We start from the raw sequence: 20075 nt of genomic DNA on the forward strand, positions 1-20075 counted from the left end.
GGTACTTGAGACTTTAATTGGACTAGGAAATAAAAAGTGCTATTTCAAAGTGGCATACCAGTTTGCATTATGAGAGTGCCCACTGTTCCACAGTAATACTTGGAATTATCAATCTTATATTGCCCATCTTGTGGGTACATAGTGATATGCCCTTGTGGCTATATAACCTTCTTTCCTCTGAATATTCATGAGGTTGAACACCTTCAGAAATGTGTTTTGACTCATCTTTTATATTTTAACTCCACTAGAATGAGCTTTCATCCCCACCCATCCTTCTAACCAGCTCCATTCCGGGTTGCCAATGAATAACCCTCTACTGTGACATCAAATGATCAACATTTACTCCTCCCTTTATGGTCCTACCAGCAACATTGAACAGATAATGGATATATTCTAATTTACCTTTTAAAAGGATCACTCTGCCTGCTGAGTTCAAAAGAGGCCATTGTGGGAGCCAGTGAGGAAGCAGAGACCCCCTTTAAAGAATTCTGCAGTTGTCTACCATGGAGTTGATGGTGACTTGCAGTGCATTGGAGAGTTGGTGGTGGTGAACAGAGGTCACATTCTAGATATATTTGGAAGGTAGAATCAAGAGAATCTGTGGATGGACTGGATTTGAAGTATATAACTCTTCTGAAAACACTTTATTCTCTTGGTTTTCAGGACAACACTCTCTTGGTGGTACTCCAACCACACCGGCCACACTCTGTCTTCCACTTCTTTCCTGAATGCTTCTCATCCCATCAACATCTACACATGGAATGCTATGAAGCTAAGTCCTCACTCCATTCTGGGATCTGTTCCCTTACCTAGCTATACTTGCTGCCTAGGCAGTCTCACCCAGTCCCATGGCTTGGAATGTCATCTATAAGCTGACAACTCACAAATATACATCTCTAGCTGACTTCTCTCCTAATTACAGACACAGTCATCATGCTGCATAGCTGAAGAGCCAACTTGGGTGTTTAATAGGCATCTCAACCTGAACAGGTTCCATCCCTGCTCTTTCCACATGCATCCCCATCTCAGTAAATGGCAAGGGTATTCACGCAGTTACTCAGAGCAGAGCTACTGCAAAGACATCCTTCTTTACTACCTTCCTCTCACACTTTACATCTGTTTCATCAGCAAATCCTTTTAGCTCGACCTCATAATATCCCCAGATCAACCCTGTCTCACCACCAGCACTTCACCCACTCTCCCACAAGCTTCCAGAACACAGCTTGACACATTTCAGGAGGTCTCTGTTTCTGCAGTTGCCCTTGCCTGTTGTTTACTTACTTAGCAGATGGAGTGGTCCTTCAATCCATTTCAGCTCTGGTCACTTCACACCTATTCAGGTCAGGTTTATAATTTTTTAAATTTTCAATGGATCAGAGAGACTTTGTCTTGTTTACTACTATTTCCGTAGAACTAGAACAATTCATAGGTACATACTCATTAGCGGTGGAATGAATAGATGAACGGATGAATGGATGGATGGATGGATGGATGGATGGATGGATGATGAGGAGTGGCAAATGTATCTGTTCATTACTTCACTTAGTCGTCTATAAAAAGCATCAAGCTTAGGCAGAAAGGCCTGGAATGTGCAAGACCTGCCCTGAATCATATCCACGTAAGGACTGAAGATATGGTTAGAAGATGGAGAAAGCTAGAATCCTTGATTTAGTGTCCAAAAAAGCATGATTGCTTTTAAAGTCATGGTGGTCTTGAGTCAGGCTTTGAGGAAAAGAATAAAATGCCTCCCAGTCTTACCCATAACTAGGCCCAAGGCAGTGATTGCCACATTAACCAAATCTTGTTCCTCGTCCCCTAGAGATTTACAATTTAGTAGGAGAAATAGAATATGTTTTCAAATGACCATATGGTAGGTCAGAATGCTATAAGTATAAAGGAAATTCAGTGTTGCGACTTGATTGTAGATAATTGTTATCATCACCAACATGGGTAACATCCAACTTTGAACAAGAAAAGCCACAAGACTGCTGGCTGCTGGGGAATCTGAACATAAGAGCACTACCGCAAAATGCTGCTCAGCAAAAGGCAAAAGGCTGCCTGAGCTGTGAGGTGCTGGTAGGAGAGAAACCCACAGTTTCATTGTTGTTTTGTCTTTGCTTTTATTCTCTAAATCCAGCATGCAGGACTTTTCAATTGCAAACATTCACCAGAGGCTTTGGTGCAAGGAGAGAGGCAGAGACTGAGGAGAGGCTGGGCAGGGAAGCAAGGCAGGGAGATGTGGCCAGGAGCCCTGCATTGGGACATTCTTAAGCTTCCAAACCTAAGTGGCCATTTCTCCCCAGAAGAACTAGCCTCTCCCAGTAGCCTCAAGACAGTAATACAGCCTGCCACACCCTGCAGTTTGAGCTTTCCAGAGGAAACAAACTGCAGAGGCCAAGCTTACAGGTCTGAATAGTCCCAAAGAGCCCTCAGGGACTGGATTGAAAGAGGAGCCTATCTGCCCTGTTGTTCTGGGAACCAGACTGATAAAAACTCCAGGTTGCTCCCAACCCCATTGGTCTCCATAAAAAGATCTCTGACCAACCAAGGCTAGAGTAATATTTTGGGCCGCTTGCAGAGGAGTAGCTCTGGGTCAGGAAAAGAACACCCATCTTATTCCCTGAAAGCGAAACAGCACCAACCCACCTAAAGCCCTGTCAGAAACAGAGACTTGAGTAATTAAGACTGACAGCTGGCAGACAGGAAAAGAGGGTTGATTGGCCCCACCTGTTTGCAACCGGTGCCTATGGAGACACATAAGCAGAGGACCTGTAGATCGTTTGGAGCTTCAAGCAGGGTGCCAAAAGCCAAAAGACAGTGCTTGAGAGTGGCCAGCACCTAAGTACCTAACAGGAATCCCAGGATTAGAAGACAGAACAGAGGAGTGGGGTCCTAAACCAGCTCCCATGGGGCATTAAAACTCTGCTGAAGTGAACGACACTTCCCTTTTTTATTTTTAAATTTTATTATTTTAAATTTTACTATCATTTTTTAATGTTATCTTTTTAAATTTTATTGTACCTTTTCTTCCTCACTTTTCTTTTTTTCCTCCCATTTTTCTTGTCCTTTCCTTGTCTTCGTTTTCCTCTTTTCTTCCTTTTTCTCCCTTTTCAAAAATGATTTTATCTGCTTTATTGATGTTATTACTCTAGTCTATGTTGGTTTATTCATATATCAAATTTCCTCTTCCCTGTTCCTACTCCATTTCCCCTTCTCTTTTTTTCTTTCTTCACTACTCATTTTTTTTCTTTTTATCTTCTCTTGTTTGTTTCTTCTCCTAATTTTTAAATTTGTTTCACTTCTTAAATTTAGGCCTATCTTCTCTCTCCTCTATTCTTTTTCTTTTTAAAAAAAATTACTTTATTTTATTTATTTATTTTTCTTCTAGTCTTCTCATTTCTTTTCTCCCCTCTATTCTAAACCATGGACCTTCCCCTAGTCTTCCAGTCCACTAACCTTATTTTTTTTCTATTTAAGCTCTGCATCTACAGATTCTGTGCCCCTTTGTTTTCTGGGTGTTTTTTTGTTTTGTGTGCTTTTTGTTTTATTTGTTTTTTTGTTGTTGTTGTTTTCTCCCCATATATTTTTTTTCTTTTTCTTTTTTTGTTTTGTTTGTTTCACTATCATTCTTACACTCTTTTTTCTAATTCTTTTTTCTCTGGTGGTCACTTTTATTGGAGTCATAAGTGTCTTATGTACATTCATGTTCTTTTCCTTGTGCCGTGTCTTGTCATATTGTATTTTGTGCTGTCCAGTCAGTGCCTTCACAATGATTGGCACGACATGGGAGGGAGCGAGCCACATAATCAGACACCCTGAGAGGAGACTCCATCCATGAATGGGATAATAACATTCAGGACCCAACTATATCAGGAGAACTCAAATATCTCAAGTAGAGGGCCTCCCTAGAACACCCAGCCCAGGATACCTGAGAGACCGCACCACTGGGTCCCATAAAACATCTACTACATAAGGCCAATTAAAAAAATCTGGATGCCATAGCAGTTTGATCTAATATATAGAAACAATTACAAAGGAACAGCAAAAATGGGGAGACAAAGAAACAACCCCCAAATGAAAGAAAAGGCGGAATCGCCAGAAAAGGAATTAAATGAAATGGAGGCAAGTAATTTGTCAGAGAAAGAATTCAGAGTAATGGTTATAAGGATGGTCAAATGTCTGGATGAGAAATTCACCATGTGTAAGAATCAAGAGGAAATGAAGAATGACATAGCTGCAGAAAAGAACACAATGGAAAGTTTCAACAGTAGACTAGAAGAAGCTGAGGAGCAAATCAGTGAGTTAGAAGATAAGGCAGAAAAAATACCCAACTGGAAAATAAAATAAAAAAGCAGGAGGAGAATCTAAGGGAGGTCTGGGACAACATGAAACAGAACAACATCTGCATAATAGGGGTGTCAGAAGGAGAGGGAGCTGAGCAAGGAATACAAAACCTGTTTGAAGAAATAATGAGAGAAAACTTCCCTGACTTTGGGAAGAAAAAAGTCACACAAGTTCAAGGAACAAGATGAACTCCCAAAGACCAAAACCAAGACACATTGTAATTAAATGGACAAATATCAATGACAAAGTAAGAATCTTAAAGGCTGCCAGAAAGAGACAGAAAGTTACCTACAAGGGATCTCCCATTAGACTATCAACTGATTTCTCAATAGAAACACATCAGACCAAAAGGAAATGGAATAAAGTACACAAAGTGATACAAAGCAACAGACTGAACCCAAGAATACTCTAATCAGCAAGGCTATCATTAAAAATTCACGGTGAAATCAGGAGCTTCACAGACAAAAAAAAAAAAAAAAAAAAAAAAAAGCTACTGGAGTTTATTACCACCAAGCCAGCAATGCAAGAAATGCTAAAGGGACTGTTATAAAAGGAAGAAATAGAAAGGGAAGAAGGAACACAGGCATAAAGAATAAAAATGACAACAAACAAGTACCTATCTCTATATTCAAAAGCCTAAGCGACCATTATGACCGGTCGACCACTTGACCGGTTGCTATGATGCACACTGACCACCAGGGGGCAGAGGCTCAATGCAGGAGCTGCCTCTTGGTGGTTAGAGTGCTCCCACAGCCAACTTCCCACGACTGGCCAACTTCCCATGGTCACTCCCCCTGGCTGGCCGGCACCAATTGGCCTGATCACAGGCCAGGCCGAAGAACCCCACCCGTGCACGAATTCATGCACTGGGCCTCTAGTCAATAATAAACTTAAATGCAAATGGATTAAATGCACCAATCAAAAGACATAGGGTAGCTGAATGGATAAGAAAACATGACCCATATATATGCTGTCTATAAGAGACCCACTTTAGAACAAAGGACTCAGACAAAAAGTGAAGGAATGGGAAAAAAATTTTCAAACAAGTGGAAATGAAACACAAAAGCAGGGACAGCAACACTTATCTCTGACAAAATAGACATCAAAGTGAAGGCCATAACGAGATAAAGAAGGCCACTTCATAATACTACAGGGATTAATACAAGAGGCTATAACTCTGGTAAACATATATGCACCCAATACAGGAGCATCTAATTATATTAGAAAACTTCTGGAGGATATCAAGGGAGAGATTGACAGCAATACAATCAGAGCAGAGGATTTAATACCCCACTGACGTCACTGGATAAACCTTCTAGACAAAAAATCAACAATGAAACAGCAATCCTAAATGACACCCTAGAACAGATGGAACTAAATGACATCTTCAGAATATTCCACCCCAAAGCTATGGAATATACATTCTTCTCAAGTGCACAAGGGACATTTTCAAAGATAGACCACATGTTAGGACACAAGCCAAGTCTCTACAATTTCAAGAAGATTGAAATCATATCAAGCATCTTCTCAGACCATAATGGCATGAAATTAGAAATCAGCTAAAATAAAAACGGTCAAATATAGGGAGGTTAAGTAGCATGCTATTAAACAATGAATGGGTTACCAAAGAGATCAAAGAAGAAATTAAAAACATCTGGAAACAAATGAAAATAAGCACACAAAAATCCAAAACCTACAGGACACAGTGAAAGCAGTCCCGAGAGGGAAGTTAATAGCACTACAGGCCTACCTCAAAAAACAAGAAAAACTGGTAGTAAGTTATCTAACATTACAACTTAAATAATTAGAAAGAGAATGATAAGAAAAACCCAGAACAGGTAGAAGGAAGGAAATAAGATCAGAGCAGAAATAAATGACATAGAGAACAAAAAGACAATACATAAGATCAGTAAAACCAAGAGCTGGTTCTTCAAAAGCATAAGTAAGATTGATGGACCTCTAGCCAGGCTCACCAGGAAATAAAAAGAGAGGACCCAAATAAACAAAATCAGAAACAAAAGAGGTGAAGTAACAATGGACCCCATAGAAATACAAAGGATTGTAATAAAATACTATGAATGACTTTATTCCAACAAATGGGACAATCTGGAGGAAATGGACATATTCCTAGAAAAATACAACCTTCCAAAACTCAATCAGGAGGAAGAAGAAAACCTACATAGGCTGATAACTACTGATGAAATTGAAGCAGTAATAAAAAAATAAACTCCCAACAAACAAAAGCCCTGGTCCAGATGGATTCACAGGGCAGTTTTACCAAATATTCAAAGAAGAACTAACACATCTACTCCTGAAACTATTCCAAAATAATTCAAGAGGAAGGAACTCTTTCTATAAGGCCACTATCATCGTAATTCCAAAGCCAGATAAAGACATGACAAAGAAAGGGAACTACAGGCCAATATCCCTGATGAACATAGATGCTAAAATCCTCAACAAAATTTTAGCAAACTGGATCCAGCAATACATTAAAAAGATCATACATCATGACCAAATGGGATTTATTCCAGGGATGCAAGGCTGATACAATATTCACAAACCAATAAATGTGATACAGCACATAAACAGATTGCAAGACAAAAATCACATAATCATATCAATTGACGCAGAAAAAGCATTTGAAAAAATTCAACATCGTTTTTAATAAAAACTCTCAGCAAAGTGGGAATAGGGGGAACATACCTCAACATAATAAAGGCCATATATGACAAACCTACAGCCAACATCATACTCAATGGGCAAAAACTAAAACCATTTCACCTAGAATAGGAACAAGACAGGAATGCCCTTTTTCACCACTCTTGTTCACCATAGTTCTAGAAGTCCTGGCCATAGCAATCAGACAACAAGAAGAAATAAAAGGTATCCGAATTGGAAAGGAGGAAGTAAAACTCTCATTATTCACAGATGACATGATATTGTACATAGAAAACACTAAAGACTCCTTAAAAAAACTACTAAATTTAATAAATGAATTTGGAAACACAGCATGATACAAAATTAACACCCAAAATCCATACATTTTTATACACCAATAGTGAACTCTCAGGAAGAGAAAGTTAAAAACAACCCTATTTGCCATTGCAACAAAAAAATTAAAATACTTAGGAATAAACTTAACCAAGGTTGTAAAAGACCTGTCCTTGGAAACCTAAAGGACATTGAAAAAAGATAGAGGAAAATATAAACAAGTGGAAAAATATACCATGTCCATAGATTGGTAGAATCAACATCATTAAAATGTCCATGCTACCCAAAGCAATTTATAGATTCAATTTAATCCCTATTAAAATACCAATGGCATATTTCACAGACCTAGAACAAATACTCCAAAAATTGATTTGAAACCAAAAAAGACCCGAACAGCTGCAGCAATCTTGAGAAAGAAGAACAAGGTTGGAGGAATCAAAATACCAGATATCAAGTTATACTACAAAGCCACAGTACTCAAAACAGCCTGGTACTGGCACAAGAACAGGCATATGGAACAGAACGGAGAACACAGAAATCAACCCAAGCCACTATACTCAATAAATATTTGATAAAGGAGGCAAGAGCATACATTAGAGCAGAGATGGTCTCTTTAATAAATGGTTTTGGGAAAATTGGACAGATACATGCAAAAAAATGAAACTAGACCACCAAATTACACCATACACAAGAATAAACTCAAAATGGATAAAAGACGTAAATGTAAGACGTGAAACCATAAAAGTCCTAGAAGAAACCATAGACACCAAAATTTCAGACATATCTCATAGCAATATGTTTACTGATACATCTCCTAGAACAGTGGTCGGCAAACTGCAGCTCACGAGCCACATGCGGCTCTTTGGCCCCTAGAGTGTGGCTCTTCCACAAAATACCATGTGCGGGCGCGCATGTACAGTGCGATTAAAACTTCGTGGCCCATGCGCAGAAGTCGGTGTTTTGTGGAAGAGCCACACTCAAGGGGCCAAAGAGCCGCAGTTTGCCGACCACTGTCCTAGAACAATGGAAATTTAGGAGAAAATGAACAAATGGGACTACATGAAAATAAAAAGCTTCTGCACAGCAGAAAAAACCATCATCAAAATAACAAGAGACCCCACTACATGGGAGAACATATTTGCCAACGATACATCTGATAAGGGGTTAATCTCCAAAATATATAGGAAACTCAAACAATTTAACAAAAGGAAGACACAATCCAATTAAAAAATGGACAAAGGGCCCTAACCGGTTTGGCTCAGTGGATAGAGCCTTGGCCTTTGGACTGAAAGGTCCCAGGTTCGATTCCAGACAAGGGCATGTAGCTTGGTTGCGGGCACATCCCCAGTAGGAGGTGTGCAGGAAGCAGCTGATCAGTTTCTCTCTCATCGATGTTTCTAACTCTCTATCCTCTCTGTAAAAAATCAATAAAATATATTAAAATGTTTAAATAAGGGGACTCTCCCCTCCCCACGTGGGAGTCTATACGTTTTCAATAAATCTCCACCTTTGCTATACCAAAAAAAATTAAAAATAAAATGTTTAAATAATAGTAGTAACTAATATTTGGGCTATGCATTACAATGTTTTTTTTAAAAAAAATGGACAAAGGACCTAAATAGACACTTCTCTAAAGTGGTCATACAGAAAGCCAAGAGACATATGAAAAAATGCTCAAAGTTATTAATCATCCGAGAGATGCAAATCAAAACAGCGATGAGATATCACCTCACACCTGCCAGAGTGGCTATCATCAACAAATCAACCAATGACAAGTGTTGGCAAGGTTGTAGAGAAAAGGGAACCCTGCTACACTGCTGGTGGGAATGCAGACTGGTGCAGCCACTGTGGAAAACAGTATGGAGTTTCCTCAAGAAATTGAAAATGGAACTCCCATTTGACCCAGTCATCCCACTTCTAGGAATATATCCTAAGAAACCTGACACACATCAGGAAGAATATATGCACCCTTATGTTCATAGCATTGCAATTTTGCAATAGCTAAGATTTGGAAACAGCCTAAGTGCCCATCAGCAGATGAGTGGATAAAAAACTATGGTACATTTACACAATGGAATACTACTCAGCAATAAAAAAGAAAGAACTCTTACCATTTGCAACAGCATAGATGGATCTGGAGAGTATTATGCTGAACGAAATAAGCAAGTCAGAGAAAAGTACCACATGATCTCACTTATTGTGGAATTTATGAACCAAATTAACTGATGATCAAAAATAGACCCAGAGCCATAGAAACATGAACAGACTGTTGAACCTCAGAGGGAAGGCAGGGGAGGGTGGGTGGGAAGAGATCAACCAATGAACTTGTATGCATATATGGGTAACCCGTAGATACAGACAATGGGGTGATGAGGGTCTGGGATGGGGGGAGGATGGGAGAGGATTGGAAGAGGTTAATAGGGGAAAAAGGAGGACCTGTGTAAACAATAAAGATTAAAAGAAAAAAGTCAATATTTTTTATTGAATAATTCTTAAAATAAATATTTTATAGGAAAAAAATTTATCGTTGCTGAACAACGTATGATTATTAACGTAACATTATTTTATACCAATCATCGCATTTGATTTTAGATCTTCTCAGCATTTATTTGACCACACACTTTATGCCTGGTACTGCACTAGAAACGGCACACGTGTTATCTAATTTTATCTCTCATCCACTCTATGAGAGCATCCTTTGTGTGGCCATCTTACTAAAAAGAAACCCCAGACCCAGAAAGTGAAATTCCATGTGTAAGACCAATCAGCCAGAAAGTAACACCTGGGATTAAGGGAGATGAATATGAAAGCCACGTCAATCAGAAGAAAGCTGATTTACTTCTTTTAAACGGGTTTTTTTTTTTTCTCTCTCAGGAAATTCTTCCTGGTTGGATCTAGTAGGCTGGAAAAATACAAGACTCAAAGCATATACAGCACTCATTCGCTTAGCATCCAAGGAAAAGAAAAGGGCTCTCACAGTGCTTAGGAGAGAGAAATACTCTTATTTTCTCTTAGGCCTGAGTTGTTTTGTAAAATGTTTTAATATACTTATAGTACTTATAAAAACACCTAAAATGACAACAGAGAGGAATAAAAATAGGATCTCTTCTGGAAAATTTTATGAATAAACCACAGGTTCTTATTTTAGGTGCCTTATATAAAATTTGAATACTTTAGTGTAGACTCTCAATAGTTGGAAGGTATCAGTACATCAACAGCTTGATGTACTGATATCATTTTGTTGCAATTTTCCTATAAAGAGATTCTTGTCTGTGAGCTTTTATTAAATCAAGACATATCAGTAACCTGAAAGCTGAGATCCATCATAATTTTTAAAAGCAAAGGATTAATTGGTAGCCTTTGCTTTGTTTGGCATATTTATGTGATTTTCTTTAGTTCTACAGTGACCTAATTTATCCCAGAACTATGAAGGATGGCTTTGAGTGCATAAGTGGTCAGTGGAGGGCACCAGGAGAGCCTTTTCTTCTGTTCCCTGGCTCTGATACTGTCTTTCTATTTTTCCATTTCTATTTTTCCTGTGAAATTGTCTGCACTGCCACCCAGCTCATGATTATTAGGTGACAGCATGCATTACTGGAAGAAATGTTGTGGTTTCAGAGTTTATTCCTTTTATCTCCTACAAGATTTCTTTCCATTTATCCACTAATACATGAGTACCTCCAGAATTTGGTATTCTGAGAATATGTTCCATGAATAAACAAACACATTTCTCACTCTCACCATACCAATTAGAAATCTCACTCAACGCAACAATGCTTACATATCCCTGTTCTGTAGAAAACAACTGTTTGATGGTCTGTTTCAGACTAGTTTCCCCATAGGTTTTCTTCATGAGTATCCTCAAAGAGAACTCATGCTTCATTCAGTAGAGTAAAGGATGCTGTGTTGGATCAATTTCAAGATCCTCACTGGAGCTGTGAGAGCTGAACTAAATAGGCATATGGAAGAGCAAGGTCATTCAGTGGAAACAAGACTATGATGAAAGCCCAGAGTTCAAAGTGGCCATTATGTATAATGAGCACAGAGATTCTTCCTGTTAGACATACTGATATGAGGAAATGCTTATTTTCAAAAGTCATAGGAGACAATGGTTGAAATGGACAGGACCACCCAATTGTCATAGGGCATTAATGTCACAGCAAGTTTCCATTGTCTACTCCAGATAACGGGGGAAGCAATGGAAGTTCCTAAACTCCAGTCTGTGGGGACAAAATCAGTGTTTGGGGTTTGTTAGTAAGGATGTGACAGAGCCTATTTGGATTACAGCAATGAAATAGTCATGAGGTTGCAAACACTCGGTCAGTCATGATTCTGCCTCTGATGTTCTCTTCTTACATAAATTTAAACATGTTTTCTAACTATGAGAAGACACATCTTGGCGGTGTCAGTTACAAATTGATTTAAGAACTCCATATCCTCATTTATTTCACTCTAGCACAGCGGTTCTCAACCTGTGGGTCGCGACCCCTCTGGGGGTTGAATGACCCTTTCATAGGTGTCACCTAAGACCATCGGAAAAATACATATATAATTACATATTGTTTTTGTGATTAATCACTATGCTTTAATTATGTTCAATTTGTAACAATGAAATTGGGGGTCATCAATGAGGAACTGTATTAAAAGGTTGCGGCATTAGGAAGGTTGAGAACCACTGCTCTAGCACAACCTCATGTAGGACTTCCATAATTAATTAAATAACAAAAGTGGTAGTGGATCTTTCTTAGAAATTCTTCCATAGTTCAAAAAAATGTAAATCTTAATGTCCAGAGTGGAATAGTATTAATGTTAAAGAGTCAGCATATTGCAAACCTGTGCGGTAGTATGATTTGCTTTTGACAAAACACGTCAGTGAGAAATTTGCCCAATGGAATTCCAAAATTCTATTCTGAAATTAAGTTTGTAAACATGACAAGTTAAAAAATGTAAAATTTTTTATAAAAAAAATTTGTAACCTTTTAATGTAAAACTTTAGCAAAATTGCATCCTATTCTAAAGTTGGCTCTGGTTAAATCCTTCCCTTGGTCAGCATTTACTGAGCACTTACGATCAGCAGGGCCCTCAGAGCTGAACAAGATACAAACTTGCCACTCCGTGATGTCAGAATGGAATGGGGAAAGGACACTTTCACCAATAATGACTACACAGTGTGATAGGTTCATAATAGAGAGCAGCATCCATTTCTAAGGCTTTTGTTCCATTAGAGTCAATGAGGGAAAAGCCATGTTCTGGACAAGTCAGTTGTCTTGGTTACTTTTTTTCTTTTCTTTTTTTAAAAATATATTTAATTGATTTTTTACAGAGAGGGAGGGAGAGGGATAGAGAGTTAAAAACATCGATGAGAGAGAAACATCGATTAGCTGCCTCCTGCTCACCCCCTACTGGGGATGTGCCCGCAACCAAGGTACATACCCTTGACAGGAATCGAACCTGGGACCCTTCAGTCCTCAGGCAAACGCTCTAGCCACTGAGCCAAACCGGTCAGGGCGTCACTTTTCTTCTTCTTTTTTTTTTTTTTTTTACTGAAGGTAAAGCTCATGAGGCAGCTGGGATGGGATGCAGGTTCCACCTTTTACTAGCTCTAGAGCAAAACTCTTGTCTTTCTTTCCTCATGTGGAAGAAGATGGTCTAAAAGTGAATGGGAGGGTTAAGTTAAGACAATGAACATACTAGTAAAGTTTTTAGAATAGCGTCTTGCACAGAATTGATAATGTTATTATTTTACAAGCTTTGTGCTCTCCCACAGACAATTAACAACCCTCCAATGCTTTGTACCTTTGGGTTGTAGGGAATAATATAATAACTTAATAATGGAAATAAGAAATAAATATAAGATGTAAAGAAGAAAAAAACAGAAAAAAGGAAAAATGAATACTTCCAACCAGACTTAGCACTGGACAAGCTTGCCTCTTGCCTAAGTTGCTTACTCTCTCGCATGTACTTAGACACAGGGTGATCACACCACCCTGGATCAGATAGAGCCCTTCCAGAGAGTCCCAAATCTAAGGTTTATAGGCCACAGAAAGCCTAACTGATGCCTTATGTGGACACTGTTGTTTACATTTTAATTTAAAATCTATTTATTTCATGAGTATACTTCTCCAGTTCAAATAGAACAACAAATCAAACAACCTCCCTAATATAATGTGAAGTTGTGATTGGGATGAAAAACCTGGCACAGATATTTATGTCAAACAAAGAGCATGGAAAGTAGCATTCTTTGAAAAACTGGCATCTCAAAAATTGGCTATACTAAGACAATACATTGATAAGAATTATTCATAAGAAAAGTTTATTTAAATGGTTTCATAACATGTGAAAATGTAAAATGTTTTATAAGTGCTTTTTCATATGCATATATAATTAATTACTAAAAGACAGAAGGATAAAATTCTTCCCCCGACATTAGTATATTTTTATAGTCTTTAGAGTCCCAATCAGAGCCATTGCCACTCTCAAATTTGTTTCAGATTTGTTCTACTGAGCCCCCTTCTGACCAAGTGTATGAACTGTTTGTTATAGAAGACTTGTCCCTATCACTACTCATTCTCTGTCTTTGGGGTTTGCTCTCCTATTACTTTCTCTTCTTGTGCAACTGCTTCTTCACTTTCTTCTGGGGCCTCTTGTGAGCACTGTGAAAAATCATTTCCAGCCCCAAGACTGGCACCTATAACTAGACATAAAAATATTGCTAAAAGAAACAAGGGGAATACGTACACTAACTGTCCTATGGTTTTGCTTTCATCTCTATTCTCTCCTCTGCCAAAACTACCATGAGCAACACTATGACTTTTCCTTTCATCCTCACTTAGATTTTCATCCTCTATTTTGCCAGGAGAACCACTGTCCACACTCCCCCCATTTCCTGGAGTTCTGCAGTCGGGGGGTGCATAGCCAGCCTCACAGTGGCAGTGCCTTACATTGTTACAGACTCCTCTCCCATTGCACATTTCTGCTGGTCTGCAGTCATAGTTGAGCACAGCACGGTCAGTGCAGGAGTAATTCATGCAGACTTTGTTTGGGGCACAAGCAGTGCCAGAGTGCACATCTCCCTCATCAGGGACATCAGTAATGTTATAGACATCCAAGCTCCAGCAGAAGTCACCTTCATAAGGAATCTGGATCAGTGTGTGATGGGGTTTGATGGATGGGACCCGTCTAATATTTGTACATATAATTTTCCCACAAAATACATTATCATCAAAACACTTAACATATCTTGACATTGCTGAGGTGGGACGGCCACAGTTTCCAAACCGGTCCCCTTTGCTGTTCATTGAAATGTAACAGTTTTCTGGGGCTGACCGTGCAGTGTCCCCATACATAGCCATGCATTGATTATCAGGGTTTCTACACAGACCCCCAACACAGTAGTGCAGTCTACCGCACGACGTCCCATCTTGCTTATAGGTGTCTGTGGGGCACTCTGCAGAGGTACCATCACAATACTCTGGGAGGTCACACTCTCCCAAAGCAGAACGGCACATGAATCCCTTATTCTTCAATCGGCAACCAAAACAGCAGAGTCCATCACTACATTCTGCACTCCCCTTCAGCCTACATGTTTGGTCACAGCACGGGTCAGTGTAACAGGCAGAACCACAGTCACACTGCTCCTCACCCTCCACCACACCATTTCCACAGTAGGAACCCCTCCGCAAGCGGCCTTTGTGCCGCTGAGGGTTGTTAAATAGGCAGGCCCCTCTGTGTTCCTGGAGGAACTGGTAGAAGTCGTCAGAGCTACAGTTGCTGAAGCCACTTTCTTTAGTGATATTGTCCTGCATGAGGCAGAGGGGTTTGTCTCTACAAATGCAGGCTGAGTGGTCGTGCCGAATACCCAAGTTGTGCCCAAGCTCATGGACCATGAGCGCTGCAAACAGCAGGACATCTTCATGATGGAAGGATTCAACAGCTGCTGCAAAACCACTTGAACAGGCACCATTGAGAAATGCCTGTCCCATACCCTGTGCAGGATGCTGTCCGACAATCATGTGGGCAACATCATGCTTCACACGATGGAGGAGCTTCTCTTGTCTCCAGCTGTTGAAATTCCCGAGTGTAACTTGCAGGTCCACTGGGACCTCTATGAGGTCCCCCTCGGTCCAAATCTCCATTCCAGCCAGCACCACCTCTGTGTTTATTCCCCTAGTGAAGCTGTTGGCCAGGGCAATGATGTGCATCACTCTCTGGACCGTCTCATTGACGTTACTGCCCCACATTTGGAACCGCTGGTTGTTGACCACAACAAACATCTCCACATACTTGGTGAGTGACCACAAGTAGGACAGCTCCTGTAGACCGCCAGGCTTCCTGCTCCCTTGTTGTCGGCTGGTGGACACCACTGTGCTGTCTTTGGAAGTGACACTGCAGGAGACTGGAGCTTGATGGGCCATGGTGTACAACACATGTTCAAACCGTTTTGAAGAGTCCATGGGCTCAATGCCATAGGATTTTCCCTCCTTAATCAGGATGCCCCTGAGGCCTGAACAGGTGTTGACAGAAACAAAAGAACCCGGGAGTCCTTCTATGTAGCCTTCATAGTGACAGTCATGTGAGATGAAAGGCATTTCTTGTCCCAGGATGCCATTGTGGTAGCTGAAGACTGGAAAGTTCTTGATAAAATAGTCTGTCTTCACTTTCAGGTGAATCAGCTGTTTCTGGCCCTGCATAGATATCACATAAGATGCCTCTTCCCCTGGGTCTTGCCTTCCCTCAACTGTCAGAGCCTTGGGGATGACTATCTCATAGGATGAGTAATATGCTGATCCCAGGTCACTACAGAAGCTTGGCAGGAAAGTCAGTACCAACACCAGCACAATCCCCAACCTGACACGTGAAGATCCTGGCATCAGTACCAGCCACCAGGCCCTCATCTGGGCAGCCCAGGTCTGAAACATTCTGTTAGTCTCATACATAACCTCTTTGTTCTTCTGTAAGAAGGCAAGGAGACAGAGTCCCTCACAAAGGTGGCCACCTACATGGCCCCAGTGAATCAGTGGGTGATGCAGGGCCTGTGTCCTTGAGCAGAAGCGCTCCTTGACATGCAGACCGTTAGGCACTGGGATTAGGTCCAGGTTTATGATGACTGCATAAAGGATATGTCCTGCCTCCTGATAGCAACTGCCTACCTCTGACTGTGTCCTTTCTATTCTCTCTGATCTCTCTGTTATCCTCCAGATACTGTCTTTTCTGTGGCTTCCTTCCACAGCATTAGCTTCAGTGATCCTAGGCTACAGTCCTTTTTATATTGTTGTGATGTAATAAAAAAGAACTGCAGAATCTAAATTGCGAGATTGTACCCTGAGAGAGGAAACCAAACCTCCAGGCCTTCTTCAACTGTGCCACACGGAACACCCCCACTCCCCCAACACACACACCACTCCTCCTGTGTCAGTTGCTTGGCCAACTCCTAATGTTCTAGATCAGGGGCTTGAAGATCATTGGTGGGCACACTCCATTGCCCATTTCCCCTCTTCTAAAACTTTCTCTGTAACACATGGGCGTCGTACTCAAGATGTTCTTAATCCCTCAATGAGGCTTTATGTTGTTATACACATCTCTCAGGCCAGACTGTTAGAAAGGGAGCAGGAAGCCTGGCTGTCTACAGGATCTGTCCTACTTGTGGTCACTCACCAAATATGTGGAGATTTGTTGTGGTCAACAGCCAGCAGTTCCAAATGTGGGGCAGTAACATCAATGAGACGGTCCAGAGAGTGATGGACATCATTGCCCTGGCCTACACAGAGGGAATAAACACAGAGGTGGTGCTGGCTGGAATAGAGATTTGGAACAAGAGGGACTTCATAGAGGTCCCAGTGGACCTGCAAGTTACACTCGGGAATTTCAATAGCTGGATCCAATCTCATTATATGCAGTAATGTTTCTTCTTTATCAAAGCATCACTCTCAGCCCACGTCACTCTCCAGTCACCATCTAAAATCTCTGTTTTATACATAATGACAATCTTTGGAAATATACATATATACATTCTGTTCCAATTTGCACCACTAATTTTTTCGTTTCTGAAATTTAAATTGTATATCATAGCACAGTGACAAAATGTGAATAAAACATAAATATATTTTTTCAGTAAATTATTTGAAAGAGAACAGTCACACACAAAAGGACATGTGTTATGATTTAAATTATATGAGGTTCCTCAAGTAGTCAAGTTCATAGACACAGAAAGTGAAGTGGAGGTTACAGGAGCTGGGAAAAGTGTAATAGGACTGGTTAATGAAGACTTTCAGTTTGAGATGATGAAAAAGTTCTGGAAGTGGATGTTGATGTTGGTTGCACAACAGTGTAAATGTACTTAATGCCACTGAACTGTACATTTAGAAATGGTAAAGAGGGTTAATTTTATGAATATTGGAGAGAGCAAGAGAGGAGAGAGAAAGCTGTATAAGTACAACTCTGATCATGTAATCAATAGTTTTAGCTCCATTGAAGTTACCCATGTGCCGTTGCCAATCACAAGTCCTCCTGCTTCAGAGGTAATCATGACTCTTTCTTTGATGGTATCTACTTTGTCACTTTACTTTCTCAATTTGCTTCCTAAACATGCATCGCAGAATTCTGTAATTTTATTTTACTTGCCTTTTAATCACAGCTTCGTTGAGATATAATTCACATAGCGTAACATTTACCCTTTAAAGTATACACACCAGAGGTTTGTAGTATATTCAGCAATTTATGCCACTGTCACCAAATCAATTTTCTCACCCCCAAGCAAACTCCAGTATCTATTAGCAGTCACTCCCCATTCTCTCCTCCCTGTAGCTCATGGCTACCACTACTCTACTCTCTAGCTCAATGATTGTGTCTATTCTGGACACTTCATAGCAATGGAATCCTACATGTAGTAGTCTTCTGTGCTGGCAAATTTCACCTAGCATAATGTTTCCAAGGATTAGCCATGTGGAAAATTGCATCAAAACTTCCTTTCCTTTTGGCTCAATAATGTTCTTCTTGTGTGGATATACCATATTTTATTCTTAGATCCATCTGTTGATGAATGTTTTGGTTGTTTCTACTTTGAGGCTATTCTGAATAATACTGCTATAGACATTTGAGTACAAGTTTTTGCATGGACATATGTCTTCATTTCTACTGGGTAGATACTTAAGAGTGGAATTGTTTGGTCATGTGAGAGCTCTATATTTATCCTCTTGAGGAACTGACCAACTATTTCCAAAGAAGCTACACAATTTCACATTCCTGCCAGCAATGAGTGAGGATTCCAGTTTCTCCTTATCATCACTGACATTTGTTATTGTCTACTTTTTTATTATAGCCATTCTAGTGGATGGCCATTCTAGTGGTTGTGAAGTGGTATCTCATTGTAGTTTTGATCTAAAATTCCTTAATAATTAACAATGTTACACACCCTTTTATATTCTTTTTAGCATTTATCTTCTTTGTAGAAATGTCTATTTACATCCTTTGCCCTTAGAAAACTGGTTGTCCTTTTCTTGTTGAGTTGTAAGACTCATTAATACTGGTTACTAGTTCCTAACAAACATGAATTGCAAATATTTTCTCTCATTTTGTGGGTTGTGCTTTCATTTTCTTGATGGTGTCTCTTACACTGGAGAAGTCTTACACTTTTTAGAAAATCCTCACCTGAGAATATATTTTTGTTTAAAATATGTTTTTATGTCAGGGCCAGCCTGACAGGTTGAGCTGGGCTGAGGTAGGGAGGTGGGAATTGAGAAAAGAAAGAAAGACAGGAAAGCGGGATCTGGAGGACTCCAGTTCTCGAGGAACTGAAGCGAGTTTATTAGCTATACAATCCTATTTATACACAACACACTGAATAGGAGGTCTGTCAGGAGGAATGTATTCTTTGTTCCTCTTAATCTCTAAGGGAGGGACAGAACAGAAGGACAAGCTCTCGGTACAGCATATCTCAGTAAATAGTTACAGACTTCTTGGTAAGCCATGAAAGGCTGTTCTCATTCTACAGAGGTTGCTCTTATTCTACTGATAACCGCCATCCAAACAAGTCTGGGAAAGGTCCCAGCCTTGCTAGCCCCTTCAGGTGCAAGGACCTTGCCAGCTTACATCTGGCCCCCAACATTTTTATTGATTTTTTAAAGAGATGAAGGTAGAGGGATAAAGAGATAGAAACTTCAATGAGAGAGAAGCAGCTATAGCTGCCTCCTGTACGGCCTCTACTGGGGATCGAGCCCACAATCCGAGCATGTGCCCTGATGAGGAATCGATCTGGTTCATGGGTGAATGCTCAACCACTGAGCATTACTGGCCAGGCTTCGGAATTTGTTTTATTGATTTTAGAGAGAGGAGAGAAAAACATCGATTGTTTGCCTTCCAAACACTCCCCACCTGGGAATCACACTCGCAACTTGGGTATGTCCCCTGAAGGCATTCGAACCTGAAACCTTTTGGTGTATGGATGGTGCTCCAACCAACTGAGCAACTCGGCCAGAGAAAGAAGTATTTCAATTTTTATCCAATTTGTTTGATTATGTTAAATAAATGTATATAAGATTATATCTTTCCATTTTTAAAATATTTATAAAAATAGGATCTTTTAAAAAAATATTTATTATTGAAAGTATTACATAGGTCCTCCTTTTCCCCCCCATTAACCTCTTTCAGCCACTCCCGTCCTTCCCTGACCCCCAGGTCCTCACCAACCCATTGTCCTTGTTTTAAGTACTAGTATACACTTACTGGTATTAAATGCATTCATG

At 40.0% G+C, this 20075-nt stretch overlaps 1 pseudogene; it reads right to left on the minus strand.

Moving 5' to 3' along the window:
- Positions 1-13895: 13895 nt before the first annotated feature.
- Positions 13896-16336, minus strand: LOC106727805 (annotated as a pseudogene).
- Between the last annotated feature and the right edge of the window lie 3739 nt (positions 16337-20075).

The sequence above is a fragment of the Myotis brandtii genome, unplaced genomic scaffold (genome assembly GCF_000412655.1).
Source record: "Myotis brandtii unplaced genomic scaffold, ASM41265v1 scaffold482, whole genome shotgun sequence".
Taxonomy (NCBI): Eukaryota; Metazoa; Chordata; class Mammalia; order Chiroptera; family Vespertilionidae; genus Myotis; species Myotis brandtii.